At 45.3% G+C, this 15,679-nt stretch overlaps 1 pseudogene; it reads right to left on the bottom strand.

Annotated features, from left to right (window-relative positions):
• Positions 1-845: 845 nt before the first annotated feature.
• The window catches only part of LOC115109785 (plasmanylethanolamine desaturase 1-like), a 30,928-nt pseudogene continuing 16,094 nt past the window's right edge, over positions 846-15,679 (bottom strand).

Here is a 15,679-nt window from a genome sequence, read left to right as displayed (position 1 = left end):
GTTCAATGAACAAATTCCATTAAATCAAACAAACAAAAGCCATCAATTAAAGGCCAAGACATAAAGAAGATAAGCAATTTGGTTCTTTCGCCCCAAGTATGGAGCAACGTAATGGCCTTCTTTCATCAAGCTGAACTTGGGATCCAGATCTGACAGCCTCATTCTCTGTGTCATGTAAGACAATGCCTGAGAAGGCAACATGGTTTGTTCCTTGGAGAGCCCATCCTCCACAAACCTCTTACACTGACACAATCAAATTAAAGCTCATTGGTTAAGAGATGTAAGAAGATGCAAGCCCATTGGATGGCAGGATGAGCAGTTGACATTAATGGGTTCAGAAATAGGACACAAAAGCCCGTTTTCATCTCAAAGGCCAACCTCTAGTCTGCCACTGGACCTTTAGGTTCAAATAGAGTCTTTAAAACGGTTCACTGCTTCTCTTGCAACACACAAAAAAAACAAACAGCACACAGAAGTAAAGAATGGTTGGATCTTGAAAATATCTAGAAGGCCACATTACCAGTGTCATTGCTGAAGTGCTGTGCTCTGACGAGGAAGTACGTAGGCGTGTTATAGTATAAGGGGTAAGGGACAGATATGGAGGAAGAGGGTGAAAAGCAGAGAAACACACCCCACCCTCAGTCCGCCAGCCCCAAACCCACACCCCACTGTCCTGCTGATACAGAGAGCTGCTGTGTTGACGTGCTCGTCGGAGCTCTGAAATGTCCCACTTGCTAACTGGTTGTAGTTATAGACATGCCGTATACAACCAGTTAGCAAGTCAAGATTTTCAGAGTTTCCTAGTTGCGACTAGCACGTGAACATGGCAAGAGTGCCAGAGCCCTTCACTCCATTTTCTTGGTCCATTCCATGTCATCATTCTCTCTGTCAACCTCTCCATCCTCCGCCAGAAGCTCATCTTGTCCAGAGGGTAGTTCGACCACCCTGAGAGAGAGGGGGATGGAATAAAAATAAAAAGAGAGAGTGAGGGGAATGGGAATAGGAAGAAATACATGAGGCACGTTAACAAGAAGATATCAAATGAAACATGCACACATCCCACACACAGCACTGTGCTCCAGGTAGCAGTGGTAGTAGATACATCAGCTCTCAGAGGATCTCTGCTGCCAGGGGAGAGGAAAGAGATCTGGCTTTGGCACCAGAGTAATGCACACACTTAAAGTTATAAATATGTACTGTATCTCCACATACCATACATCACACAAGGACTGCTGAACTCAAATACCTCACATTCACCATCCACCCTTATCCATGCTATAGAATCGGACACCCACTCCTAGGATGGTTGTACATCAACAATGTTTTAGTATTACACATAGCCAGGAAGGAAGGGAGCGAACGCAGGTGGTCGTACATGCACAGAAACACATGTACAGTGCATTCGTAAAGTACATGTACGGAAACACATGTACAGTGCATTCGTAAAGTACATGTACGGAAACACATGTACAGTGCATTCGTAAAGTACATGCACAGAAACACATGTACAGTGCATTCGTAAAGTACATGCACGGAAACACATGTACAGTGCATTCGTAAAGTACATGCACGGAAACACATGTACAGTGCATTCGTAAAGTACATGCACAGAAACACATGTACAGTGCATTCGTAAAGTACATGCACAGAAACACATGTACAGTGCATTCGTAAAGTACATGCACAGAAACACATGTACAGTGCATTCGTAAAGTACATGCACGGAAACACATGTACAGTGCATTCGTAAAGTACATGCACGGAAACACATGTACAGTGCATTCGTAAAGTACATGTACGGAAACACATGTACAGTGCATTCGTAAAGTACATGCACAAAAACACATGTCCAGTGCATTCGTAAAGTACATGCACGGAAACACATGTACAGTGCATTCGTAAAGTACATGCACGGAAACACATGTCCACACATGTGGCAGGGTCTACAGTCAATCACGGACTACAAGAAGAAACCCAGCCCAGTCACGGACCAGGATGTCTTGCTCCCAGGCAGACTAAATAACTTTTTTGCCCGCTTTGAGGACAATACAGTGCCACTGACACGGCCTGCAACGAAAACATGCGGTCTCTCCTTCACTGCAGCCGAGGTGAGTAAGACATTTAAACGTGTTAACCCTCGCAAGGCTGCAGGCCCAGACGGCATCCCCAGCCGCGCCCTCAGAGCATGCGCAGACCAGCTGGCCGGTGTGTTTACGGACATATTCAATCAATCGTTGGTACTTCCGGCGCCGACTGAGATGGCCGCCTCGCTTCGCGTTCCTAGGAAACTATGCAGTTTTTTTGTTTTTTTACGTGTTATTTCTTACATTAGTAACCCAGGTCATCTTAGGTTTCATTACATAAGGTAACTGAGCTAAACGACTACCGCCCCGTAGCACTCACTTCCGTCATCATGAAGTGCTTTGAGAGACTAGTCAAGGACCATATCACCTCCACCCTACCTGACACCCTAGACCCACTCCAATTTGCTTACCGCCCAAATAGGTCCACAGACGATGCAATCTCAACCACACTGCACACTGCCCTAACCCACCTGGACAAGAGGAATACCTATGTGAGAATGCTGTTCATCGACTACAGCTCGGCATTCAACACCATAGTACCCTCCAAGCTCGTCATCAAGCTCGAGACCCTGGGTCTCGACCCCGCCCTGTGCAACTGGGTTCTGGACTTCCTGACGGGCCGCCCCCAGGTGGTGAGGGTAGGCAACAACATCTCCTCCCCGCTGATCCTCAACACGGGGGCCCCACAAGGGTGCGTTCTGAGCCCTCTCCTGTACTCCCTGTTCACCCACGACTGCGTGGCCATGCACGCCTCCAACTCAATCATCAAGTTTGCGGACGACACAACAGTGGTAGGCTTGATTACCAACAACGACGAGACGGCCTACAGGGAGGAGGTGAGGGCCCTCGGAGTGTGGTGTCAGGAAAATAACCTCACACTCAACGTCAACAAAACTAAGGAGATGATTGTGGACTTCAGGAAACAGCAGAGGGAACACCCCTATCCACATCGATGGATCAGTAGTGGAGAGGGTAGCAAGTTTTAAGTTCCTCGGCATACACATCACAGACAAACTGAATTGGTCCACTCACACTGACAGCGTCGTGAAGAAGGCGCAGCAGCGCCTCTTCAACCTCAGGAGGCTGAAGAAATTCGGCTTGTCACCAAAAGCACTCACAAACTTCTACAGATGCACAATCGAGAGCATCCTGGCGGGCTGTATCACCGCCTGGTACGGCAACTGCTCCGCCCTCAACCGTAAGGCTCTCCAGAGGGTAGTGAGGTCTGCACAACGCATCACCGGGGGCAAACTACCTGCCCTCCAGGACACCTACACCACCCGATGTTACAGGAAGGCCATAAAGATCATCAAGGACATCAACCACCCGAACCACTGCCTGTTCACCCCGCTATCATCCAGAAGGCGAGGTCAGTACAGGTGTATCAAAGCTGGGACCGAGAGACTGAAAAACTGCTTCTATCTCAAGGCCATCAGACTGTTAAACAGCCACCACTAACATTGAGTGGCTGCTGCCAACACACTGTCATTGACACTGACCCAACTCCAGCCACTTTAATAATGGGAATTGATGGGAAATGATGTAAATATATCACTAGCCACAATGCTACCTTATATAATGTTACTTACCCTACATTATTCATCTCATATGCATACGTATATACTGTACTCTACATCATCGACTGCATCCTTATGTAATACATGTATCACTAGCCACTTTAACTATGCCACTTTGTTTACTTTGTCTACATACTCATCTCATATGTATATACTGTACTCGATACCATCTACTGTATGCTGCTCTGTACCATCACTCATTCATATATCCTTATGTACATATTCCTTATCCCCTTACACTGGGTATAAGACAGTAGTTTTGGAATTGTTAGTTAGATTACTTGTTGGTTATCACTGCATTGTCGGAACTAGAAGCACAAGCATTTCGCTACACTCGCATTAACATCTGCTAACCATGTGTATGTGACAAATAAAATTGGATTTGATTTGATTTGATTTGAGTACCTTCGTAAAGTACATGCACGGAAACACATGTACAGTGCATTCGTAAAGTACATGCACGGAAACACATGTCCAGTGCATTCGTAAAGTACATGCACGGAAACACATGTACAGTGCATTCGTGAAGTATTCAGACCCCTTGACTTGAAAAAATAATAATTAATGAAAAAAATCCTCATCAATCTACACACAATACCCCATAATGACAAAGCAAAAACAGGTGTTTATATTTCTTTGCACATTTTATTACAAATAACAAACGGAAATTGCACATTTTCCTAAGTATTCAGACTCTTTACTCAGTTCTTATTTGAAGCACCTTTGGCAGCGATTACACCATTGAGTCTTGTTGGGTATGACGCTGCAAGCTTGACACACCTGTATTTGGGGAGTTTTTCCCATTCTTCTCTGCAGATCCTCTCAAGCTCTGCCAGGTTGGATGGGGAGCGTTTCTGCACAGCTATTTTCAGGTCTCTCCAGAGATTTTAGATCTGGTGAACCTTCACCCCTGTATGAACTCAAAGACACACACACACACACACACATTAATACTTTATTTATATCCACAAAGATACTAGACATATTGGAGGAATTGCACATAACCATATCTATACAGTATTTATTTATAAATACACATACACATTAAGGCTTTCACTATATGTGCATACTCACGTTAAATATAGGCATACAATACACACAGGTATCTGCCCAAATAAATTAAACACTTGAGCAAATTACAGATACAAAATATATTGAAAGCATGTGCTTCCACACAGGTGAGTTTGCTGAGTTAATTCTTGTGGCTATCATGGCTAGAAAGTATCTCAGACCTTGAAAGAGGGGTCTGAAAGAAGCATATAGGCTTTAACGTGTGTGTGTGTCTCAGCCACCAGATCTCAACCCAATTGAACACTAATGGGCAGAGATGGGCAGTATTTATGTCATGTATTTCAATTACTTCTCTTATTGTGTCATTTGTATTACGCTGGGCTGAACTACACTCCAATGTATTTTGTAACAAGATACCAAAAACTCTATTAGGACACTACGTTGGTGTTTCCTTTATTTTGGCAGTTACCTGTACATCCACATGCTGCGAGTGCTTACAGTGTGTGCATGCATTTGTTTACGTAGGTCTGTACACCCACAGAGCAGAGTGTGTTGTGTTGTGGCTGCAGTATGTCTGCAGTCCCCCTGTCCCTCAGGTGACACCCTCTCTGCAGGAGGAGAGCAGCTCTGCTTGTTTGTTTGATTTCTGCTCTCTGTCCCGCTCCCTCTCTCTCCCCATGCAGGCCTATTTGTTAGCACTGACAGCAGGTTAGCATTAAATATACATGGATATTTCCAGCCACTGGCACACACAAAGGCAGGCGGCGGGCTCCGGGGACACAGGCAGGGAGGGTGGAGGACTGGGGACAGAGCTGTGGCGCTCCCCTGTGGCCGCTTCCTTCTCCACTCTACTCATCACAGCCCCCACTAAGGTTAGGGATCAGGAAAAGGAGGGAGGGTCAGAAAGACACGCTCACACAAACATGCACACACACACTCCTGTCTTCACACACATGCACATCTGGTGCCCATAGGGGAACAGGGTGACACACAAGTAACCTCTTTCCAGTGCACCCTCTCAGACACACACTGAATACCCAATGTGATCTCTTACTGGGGCCTAATGCCAGCACACACACACACACACACACACACACACACACACACACACACACACACACACACACACACACACACACACACACACACACACACACACACACACACACACACACACACACAGACAGACAGACTGCCTTTCCAGGTTATTTATATTGTATCAGCCACCTTGGATGGACCTTTCAATGGAAGATATTATTTGTTTTCTTCTTGATGTGATTTCTCTGTTTCTATAATCATGGCTGTTAGCTCAGCCGTGGTTGGTACATTGTCATATAAACCTGTATGTTTTTCATAGTGGTTGGTCTCAGGGGGATAACTTACCATCCTGCAACCCACTGCTGGCTTGCTTCTGAAGCTAAGCAGGTTTGGTTTTGGTCGGTCCCTGGATGGGAGATCAGATGCTGCTGGACGTGATGTTAATGGGTCAGTATGAGGAACTCTTTCCTCTGGTCTAAAAAGAAAACTATCCTAATTCCTCATTGCAGTGATTGGGCACATGGCCCTGTGTAGGGTGACTTTAAAAGGGTGTTCTGACTCTGCTGTCACGAAAGATCCCATGGCACTTATCTTACGAGTAGGGGTGTTAACCCTGGTGTCCTGGCTATATTCCAAATCTGACCTTTACGCTGTCATGGCCACCTAAACATCCCCAGTTTACAATTGGCTCATTCATCTCTCCTGTACCTATTCCCAAGGTCGTCACTGGTAATGAGAATGTGTTCTCAGTCAACTTACCAGGTAAAACAAATAAAAAGCTTCTATGATCATTAAATGGTGCATGATCTTGCAGTACACTTGGTCGGTGGATCCCTCCAATAGACCTTTATGCAGTTCAACATTGCACTGATGTATATGTCACTAATGTGTGACCAGTGACAAGACCTCTGCAAAAGGTGCAGTGGCTTACTGTTAGTAGCAGGGGTTACAGTAGGTCGTATGTCAGTAATGTGTTACCGTACGAAGTCTGTGCAGTACCTGTGGTGAGGCAGTATGTCAGTAAAGTTCAGAACATTACAGTACTGTTTTACCTGTGGCTATGCAATAGTAATAGTTCAAGTTCAAGTTTTATTGTACCAGGCACAAGTACAGCGAAATGCTTAATTTGCAAGCTCTACCCAACAGCGCAGTAATGAATATGTAGAATAGTATAACTAATAAATAGGGTGGTGTATGGTACCTCTTAGGTAATATACAGGGTAATGTATGGTACCTCTTAGGTAATATACAGGGTTGTGTATGGTACCTCTTAGGTAATATACAGGGTAATGTATGGTACCTCTTAGGTAATATACAGGGTAGTGTATAATACCTCTTAGGTAATATACAGGGTAGTGTATAATACCTCTTAGGTAATATACAGGGTAGTGTATGGTACCTCTTAGGTAATATACAGGGTAGTGTATGGTACCTCTTAGGTAATATACAGGGTAGTGTATGGTACCTCTTAGGTAATATACAGGGTAGTGTATAATACCTCTTAGGTAATATACAGCGTAGTGTATGGTACCTCTTAGGTAATATACAGGGTAGTGTATAATACCTCTTAGGTAATATACAGGGTAGTGTATGGTACCTCTTAGGTAATATAGAGGGTAGTGTATGGTACCTCTTAGGTAATATACAGGGTAGTGTATGGTACCTCTTAGGTAATATACAGGGTAGTGTATAATACCTCTTAGGTAATATACAGGGTAGTGTATAATACCTCTTAGGTAATATACAGGGTAGTGTATGCTACCTCTTAGGTAATATAGAGGGTAGTGTATGGTACCTCTTAGGTAATATAGAGGGTAGTGTATGGTACCTCTTAGGTAATATACAGGGTAGTGTATGGTACCTCTTAGGTAATATACAGGGTAGTGTATGGTACCTCTTAGGTAATATACAGGGTAGTGTATGGTACCTCTTAGGTAATATACAGAGTAGTGTATAGTACCACTTAGGTAATATACAGGGTAGTGTATGCTACCACTTAGGTAATATACAGAGTAGTGTATAGTACCACTTAGGTAATATACAGAGTAGTGTATAGTACCACTTAGGTAATATACAGGGTAGTGTATGGTACCTCTTAGGTAATATACAGGGTAGTGTATAATACCTCTTAGGTAATATACAGGGTAGTGTATAATACCTCTTAGGTAATATACAGGGTAGTGTATGGTACCTCTTAGGTAATATACAGGGTAGTGTATAATACCTCTTAGGTAATATACAGGGTAGTGTATGGTACCTCTTAGGTAATATACAGGGTAGTGTATAATACCTCTTAGGTAATATACAGGGTAGTGTATAATACCTCTTAGGTAATATACAGGGTAGCGTATAGTACCTGTTGTGATGCAGTAGTAGATCTCGTGATTGGAAACATGTTGGATGCGGTGGTGTTTCTGGAGTAACACCAGGTGACAGTCCTGCAGCAGCATCACCCAGCGGGGAAGACCAAAGTCGGAGTGAGACCACTTATGGATCTGATTGGTCAATGTGACAGACTGCCAGCGCAAACACAAAGCACTCCCGAGAGAGAGAGAGAGAGAGAGAGAGAGAGAGAGAGAGAGAGAGAGAGAGAGAGAGAGAGAAATAGAAGGTGAGAGAGAGATGAAGAGAGAGAACAAGGGCGCGGGATAGAGATAGATAAAGAGAAAGAGGGAAGAGAGAGAGAGGGGAAGAGAGAAAGAGAGAGAGGGAGAGAAATAGAAGGTGAGAGAGAGATGAAGAGAGAGAACAAGGGCGCGGGATAGAGATAGATAAAGAGAAAGAGGGAAGAGAGGCAGTTGTTGTTCAGAGAGATAAATGTGACTTTCATTGTAAATGACAAGGTAGTTTCAATGTTTTCCAGTATATGTCTGAAGCATCTTCACTTCACAACAGTGAGTAAACAACAACTTTATTTAAGATATTCACTTGCAAGTATGAAACAGTACAGCATTGTCAGCATACAGTATTTTGGAGAACCAGTGTTGGTGAGATTGACTAGATAACCTAGATAGCTGTGGTCTGGTTTCTGCTTGGCTCCACTCTCACGCTATGTCCATGTTCCCCTCTCCACTCTCACCCTGAACCCCTGACCCTCAGCGAGCAACAGACATGACAGGTGTGGATGTCACCGTCACCCCACCAGGCTTCGCTGCCCTGCGCTCTCCTCCCTGTCTCCTCTTACTGTGACACGACTCATGACAGGGTCAGTGATCTCTGGTTTGCTCCGAGCCACCCTGAAGCCCTGACATCATGTCTTTGGTAAAATGCATCGCCCTGTCATGGCCTGAGAGTGCCCGTGTCTCTCTGTCTACAGCTCCTCTCCGCGTTGTCACACACACATCATTTATGGATGAGACCTTGTTCAGATTGTAATGCACGAGTGTATGTGTGTGTGTGTTTGTGTGAGTCTATCCCCTTTCTGACCTCGCTGGTACGTCAGGAACTTGTGGGCCATATGTGCCAGAGGCAGTATTGTGAGCATGCAGTTGTTCCCATTGGTCTCAATGAAGTTGTGTCACGTGATGGCTGTGGGGTCAATGTGGTTTTCCCGGAAAGGACGTATGAATGGCTGGAGAAAAATAAAACAATGTAGAAGAGGAGGGGAGGTAGTTAGAGGAGGAATATCATTATGATCATTTAATGATCATTTCTCTCCACACAAGACTCTTGACCACCTTTACTCCACACACAGAAACGCATACAAGTCCCTCCCTCGCCCTCCCTTTGGCAAATCAGACCATAACTCTATCCTCCTGATTCATGCTTACAAACAAAAACTCAATCAGGATGTACCAGTGACACACTCAATACGAAAGTGGTTTGACGAAGCGGTTGCTAAACTACGGGACTGTTTCGCTAGCACAGACTGGAATATGTTCCGGGATTCATCCAATAACATTAAGGAGTTTACCACATCAGTCATCGGCTTTTTTTATGAAGTGCATGACAAAGTCGTCCCCACTGTGACTGTAAGTACCCCAACCAGAAGCCATGGATTACAGACAACATCCGCACTGAGTTAGAGCTGTGTAGAGCTGCCACTTTCAGGGATAGGGACATTAATCTGGACTCTTGTGAAAAATCCCATTGCAACCGCTGACGTGCCATCAAATCAGGAAAGCATCAATGACACTCGACGATATGGAAGAGCTTGTAAACTATCACAGATTACAGAGGGAAACCCAGCCGCGAGCCTACCAGACAAGCTAAATGTCTTCTATGCTCACTTCAAGGAAAGCAACACTGAACCATGCATGAGAGCACCAGCTGTTCCGGTGTGAGTAAAAACTTTAAACAGGTTAACATTCACAAGGCCGCGGGGCCAGACAGAATACTAGGACGTGTGCCAGGGAATACCAGGTGCTGACAAGCTGGCAAGTGTCTTCACTTACATTTACAACCTATCTCTGACCTGGTCTGTAGCTCAGGAACCTGGGACTGAACACCTACCTCTGCAACTGGATTCTGAACTTCCTGACGAACCGCCCCCAGGTGGTGAGGGTATGCAACAACACATCTGCTATGCAGACCATGTTTACCCATGACTGGGTGGCCGCACACGACTCCCACACCATCATCAAGTTTGCTGACGACACAACGGTGGTAGGACTGATCACTGACGATGATGAGGCAGCCTATAGGGAGGAGGTCAGAGACCTGGCAGTGTAGTGCCAGGACAGCAACCTCTCCCTCATTGTCAGCAAAAGAAAAGAGCTGACTGTGGACTACAGCAAGCCCCCATCCACATCGATGGAGCTGTAGTGGAGTGAATCGAGAGCTTCAAATTCCTCGGTGTCCACATCCCTAAGGAATTAACATGGTCCACGCACACCCACACAGTTGTGAAGAGGGCACGTCAGCACCTCTTCCCCCTCAGGAACACACACACACACACACATATATTATGTAAGTCGGTCACAGGTGTGCTATGGTTGGGAATGGTATTTTCTACATAGGTCTCAACCCTGCAGCAAGACATGCATGATAACATGTGTTCCACCTCCAAAGGGTGAGAGGTTGGAGTTGGTCTCGCAGTTTAACCCATGATCCATGGCTCCATAGAGGAGCGTACATGATAGCCAGAGGAGAAATCTCTCCATCACACAACACATTAAAGAACAGATAGATAACCTGCCATAAAACCGCACGGCCCCACGGCTCTGATTCAGCATCATAATAAACCTTGGAACAGCGGTGCTCGTCATTCACAACCCGCCTGCACTGAGACAGACACCTGCCTGTGACGGCGCGGGTGTCACAAATGAAAGGGACTGAGCGAGAGAATCGCATAATCACAAAGAGAAAATACACAAGGAAGGTAATTTATTTCCCATATAAAAAGAGGAATCGTTTGGCACTACATTACCATAGCGTGTCACTGACGGTAAAAAGTCATTATCCTGTGTTTGTGGGAAGAACTCAATCACATGTATATCTGAGGACGCATGGAGATGCTCTGCTGGAGCAAGGGAAACTATCTGTTTATATTTAGACAATTATCTTCCTTTCCGTTCCTCTAGTTCTCTTCTCCCGGTCTGTCAGCTAGATTAAAGGAGCACTAAGCCCCAGATGGCACACAGAGCGGGTGTGTGGACTCCTCTGAACACTGCAGCCACATCAACACTAATCCCTCATTGTTTAACGGCCTGCCTTGCCCGCCTTTCATTAATCAAGAATCACATCTACCATCGTCCTGGCAAACCCGCCATCGAAAGGACATTTCCTCTCCCTTCACCCTCGACTACGGACTGAACAGGTTTAAGATGTTCAATTAGAGTTTTCTCCTCTAATTACTCTCAATAATAATTCTCCCTCAAGTGAACTTCTTCTGTTTGAACCTCGGTACAAAATGGCGTATCTATCCGCTAAGTGTATCCTTTAATCTGCTGGTTAAGGGTCTTAAAACACTCCTTTCAAGATGTCTGTCAGTTACCCCGCTCTTTTTGAAGCCTGATCGTCCCAAGGTGGCAAATCCTAATTATGCAAGACAGCAAATGGATTGACAGCGAGTAGCAGATATGTTGCAGAGTCAGAGCAGTAACCGCTGCACAGCGGGTGGCAGGCTGGGCCGCTCTGAAGCTCCGACCAGACAGGCTGCTGATGAAAGAAGAGCAGGCCTGGGCCTGGGCCCCTTGACTGGAGTCACAGGGGGCAGGCACGCTGCTCTGGTACAGTAGAATGTCCCCCTCACCAGGGCACAGGTATGTATGAAGGATATACTACAGAGGAGAACACAAGGCATTTGTTGCAGTACAGTAACATACAGCAGCCAACATGTAGACCGCTGTCCAACATTTGGGCTATTTCCCAATCCCTTTTTGTTTCAGTGAACCCTTTCAACACCCATGATCCAGGTGTTCAGAATGTACAGTACCAGTCAAAAGTTTGAACACACCTACTCATTCAAGATTTTCTTTCTTTTAAAAAACTATTTTCTGCATTGCAGAATAATAGTGAAGACATGAAAACTGTGAAAAAACACATATGGAATCATGTAGTAACCAAAAAAGTGTTAAACAAATTTAATATATTTGAGATTTGACATTCTTAAAAGTATCCAACCTTTGCCTTGATGACAGCTTTGCACTCTTGGCATTCTCTCAACCAGCTTCACCTGGAATCATTTTCCAACAGTCTTGAAGGAGTTCCCACATATGCTGAGCACTTGTTGGCTGCTTTTACTTCACTCTGTGGTCCAACCCATCCCAAACCATCTCAACTGGGTTGAGGTCGGTTGATTGTGGAGGCCAGGTCATCTGATGCAGCACTCCATCACTCTCCTTCTTGGTGAAATAGCCCCTACACAGCCTGGAGGTATGTTGGGTCATTGTCCTGTTGAAAAACAAATGTGTTATTTCACAGTTTTCATGTCTTCACTATTATTCTACAATGTAGAAAATTGTAAAAAATAAAGAAAAAGCATTGAATACGTAGGTGTGTCCAAACATTTGACCGGTACTGTATATTATTTTACAATATTTTTGGATATTCCTAGTGACTATGGTCCATGTGTAGTCTAATGTGGTACCGTCTCAGTACTACACCTGGCTTCACCACACAGCTGTGCCTGGGTCATAGAAATTGTAAGTCTGAATGCAGACCAAATACTAAGTTAGATACTGAGTCAAGTACTGAGTCAAGAACCATACTTCATATGATGTATTATGCATAACAGAAGTCACTGATGTTATGACACCTATTGATATACAATCCCACCTGACCCCCTCCCTTCCCTACCATCTCCTCCCCCTGACCTCTAATCCCTGACAACAGAACAATAAGGCCCATCATCAGCAGAAATACACACAGACCCAGCAATTCATCACCTCAAAGATTATCACATCCACCAGCTGCCCTTTTAATTGGACAGGATGAGAGTTGCCTTTTCTCTAATTGGATGAGGGTAGCATGACCAAGTTGTGCTTATGCATAAATATGGAGCCCAGATGCTGTAACCCAGGTCCCACAGGGGTGGGCAAAGTGTGGGGGGTGGCCTGGTGTGGCTGTGGTGCTGGCTGACCGGGTCCAGGCAGTGAGGGAGTGGTATGTCCTGGGGAAGAGAATGACATTTTGCTTGGGGTAGCCATGGGAGCATTAACCACTACAGACCAATAAAGCTCAGTGCTACTATATTGGTAATAACCCTGGATGGCTGTGCCCTTCACACGACTGGGATGTAGGTGGGACAGGACTGAGGGAGAGTGGCTGGATGTGGCCTGCTCAGCACAGGAGCAGGATGGTGGGTGTACTGGGTGTACAGGGTGGTGGATTGTAAAACCACAGAGTAGCGCTGGCGCGGTTATGGATAAAGACCGTCGTGAAATAAAATAACCGCCTTAATTTATCTACTTTAAAAATCTCCTTCATGTTCAGGTAGACAAACTTGACCCAAAAGCAGCCAGGTTAAACTAAGCCTGGTTTACATTTAACAGACAATATAAGGAGAGACAAGAGGACGCAAAACTCATTTTGTTTTTTTTGGAACGAACAGCTGACTGACGACTGGACGGCTGGGCATTTAAAACAGATGACACGTTATGTGCGGTTGAGTCTGTTTCCGCAGTAACATGGACTCTTTACAACGTGATGAAACTTTGTTGCTCCTTGTTTCAGCAAGGTGTTGTAGCAAACAAGATTTAAACAAAAAGTATGCTATTAGAACGATTATAACAAACAAATAACCGTCATCCAAAATTCCAAGACCTTCAGTCCTAAGCAGAGGTGTACAGACAGTGTGGGCGGGACACTGATATAACTCATTGGGGAATGGGAGGATATTAGCTTTAGCCTCTGTTTTGCCTAAACAATACCTCATATGACTGATATGTAGTCATTTGGAATACTTCTCTAGAGTCAAAGGATGGGTCTGAGGTCTGGAAAGGAAACTCAGAACTCTGTCCCTTACCTTCCCAAAGACCGGGATGTCCACAGAGCTCCAGGTGTCTGCTCCCCAGTGCACCATACCAGAGGCAAAGTCTGCCATCACTATCCCCATTACTGGAGTGGGGAGCATGGAAGAGAGGAGGAAACAGAAGACACTAATCTTTTACCATTTACATCGGACAGATTTGGGGGAGACATCATGTAACTTCAGACTATTTCAAGGTCATTACAAACAGTTAACTGAAAATGTTTGAGGATAACTTACGGACGACAAATATGATTTTGATTGATGTGCATAGTGGTGAAGTTGAGGAGGAGGAAGGAGAGGTTGATAATGAAGAGAGAGACTCACAGAACCACACTGATCCACTCCTGCAGTCGCTTACCTGAGGAAAACAGCAAATCACACGATATGAGTCACACAGTTACAGAGACACAGGTAAAGTAATAAAGCTACCGTACATTTGCACTTTCCTCTGTACTGTACAATAGTGCTGAGGACCACATTCTGAAGAGAGTGTAGAGTAACCTGTGATCTTCTGTGTTAATGAGTAGAGTGAGGTCAGCCCTGGTACCAGGAGAACGTCCACTCTCAGCTCTGTAGGGTCATTGGGTCAAATGCTGGGGGTGCCGCCATATCTGTGGGTGTCCGTCACAGTGTGTGTGCGAACCATCATCCACAATGTTAAGTGGTAATCGGTTCGATGAAGACAAGTGTATGCCGAGACTGGGGTCGTGACCCCTCATGTGCGGAGCACCGCTGACACAGCTCTAAACTCACAGTTCAGCTGTGACAGATGAAAGAGAGACGGTGGGCCGGACATGGGCGGGCGGGCGGGAGGACCACCGTGTCGCCACTCTGCCCCTGCAGGCACAGAGCCGATTAGAGGGCTAGTGAATAATTCAGCAGGCTACGGAGCGGTGCGGAGCTGCTTAAGTTAGAGCCAGCCACTACTGTACTGTACTGTACTGTACTGTACTGTACGTCATCACCACATCCACTGAGACCAGCCTGATCCCCTCTGCTTCACCCTCTCCTTCTCACTCTACCTCTCAATTCTGATTTCTCTTCTTTTCCTTCTTTTAACCTTTGTGTCTCTCTGTCCATATCTCTTTCTCTCCTCCCTATTCAGCCCTTCTTCTCCCTTTCTGCAGATGCAAGGCGTCATGTGCCACAGTGAAGTCAAGCCATCTGAACGTTTAATGACATTAGATTTTTCCAAAGGAGTAGATTGGAGTGCCAGGAGGTTATGGGGTATTGATGAAAGTTTTAATAGGGTCTCTCAGGCCAAACTAAAGCAAGTTAACCAACCATTCCAATACACCTCCCTCTCATAAGACATAGAACTGGTCCTCAATCATCACAGGAGAGTTCACACACAACCCTTCACCTGTGTACTGCCGCCCTCATCTCTCACACAGCACCTGTTTACGCTGTACTAGCCTAGCCATGTAGTGTTGATTGAGGAGACTGGAGTGCTCTTAGCTGTTATGAGCTGCTTTAAATGAAACAAATTAATCAAGTGAGAAGCATCCAGGTGTGCACGCTCTGTATGGCAGCGAGGCCAGGTGTGCTGTGGCCAG

Source organism: Oncorhynchus nerka, linkage group LG25, assembly GCF_034236695.1.
Source record: "Oncorhynchus nerka isolate Pitt River linkage group LG25, Oner_Uvic_2.0, whole genome shotgun sequence".
NCBI classification, from domain to species: domain Eukaryota; kingdom Metazoa; phylum Chordata; class Actinopteri; order Salmoniformes; family Salmonidae; genus Oncorhynchus; species Oncorhynchus nerka.
Note: the sequence above shows the minus strand (reverse complement) of the source record. Positions and strands in the feature narration are given on the sequence as shown.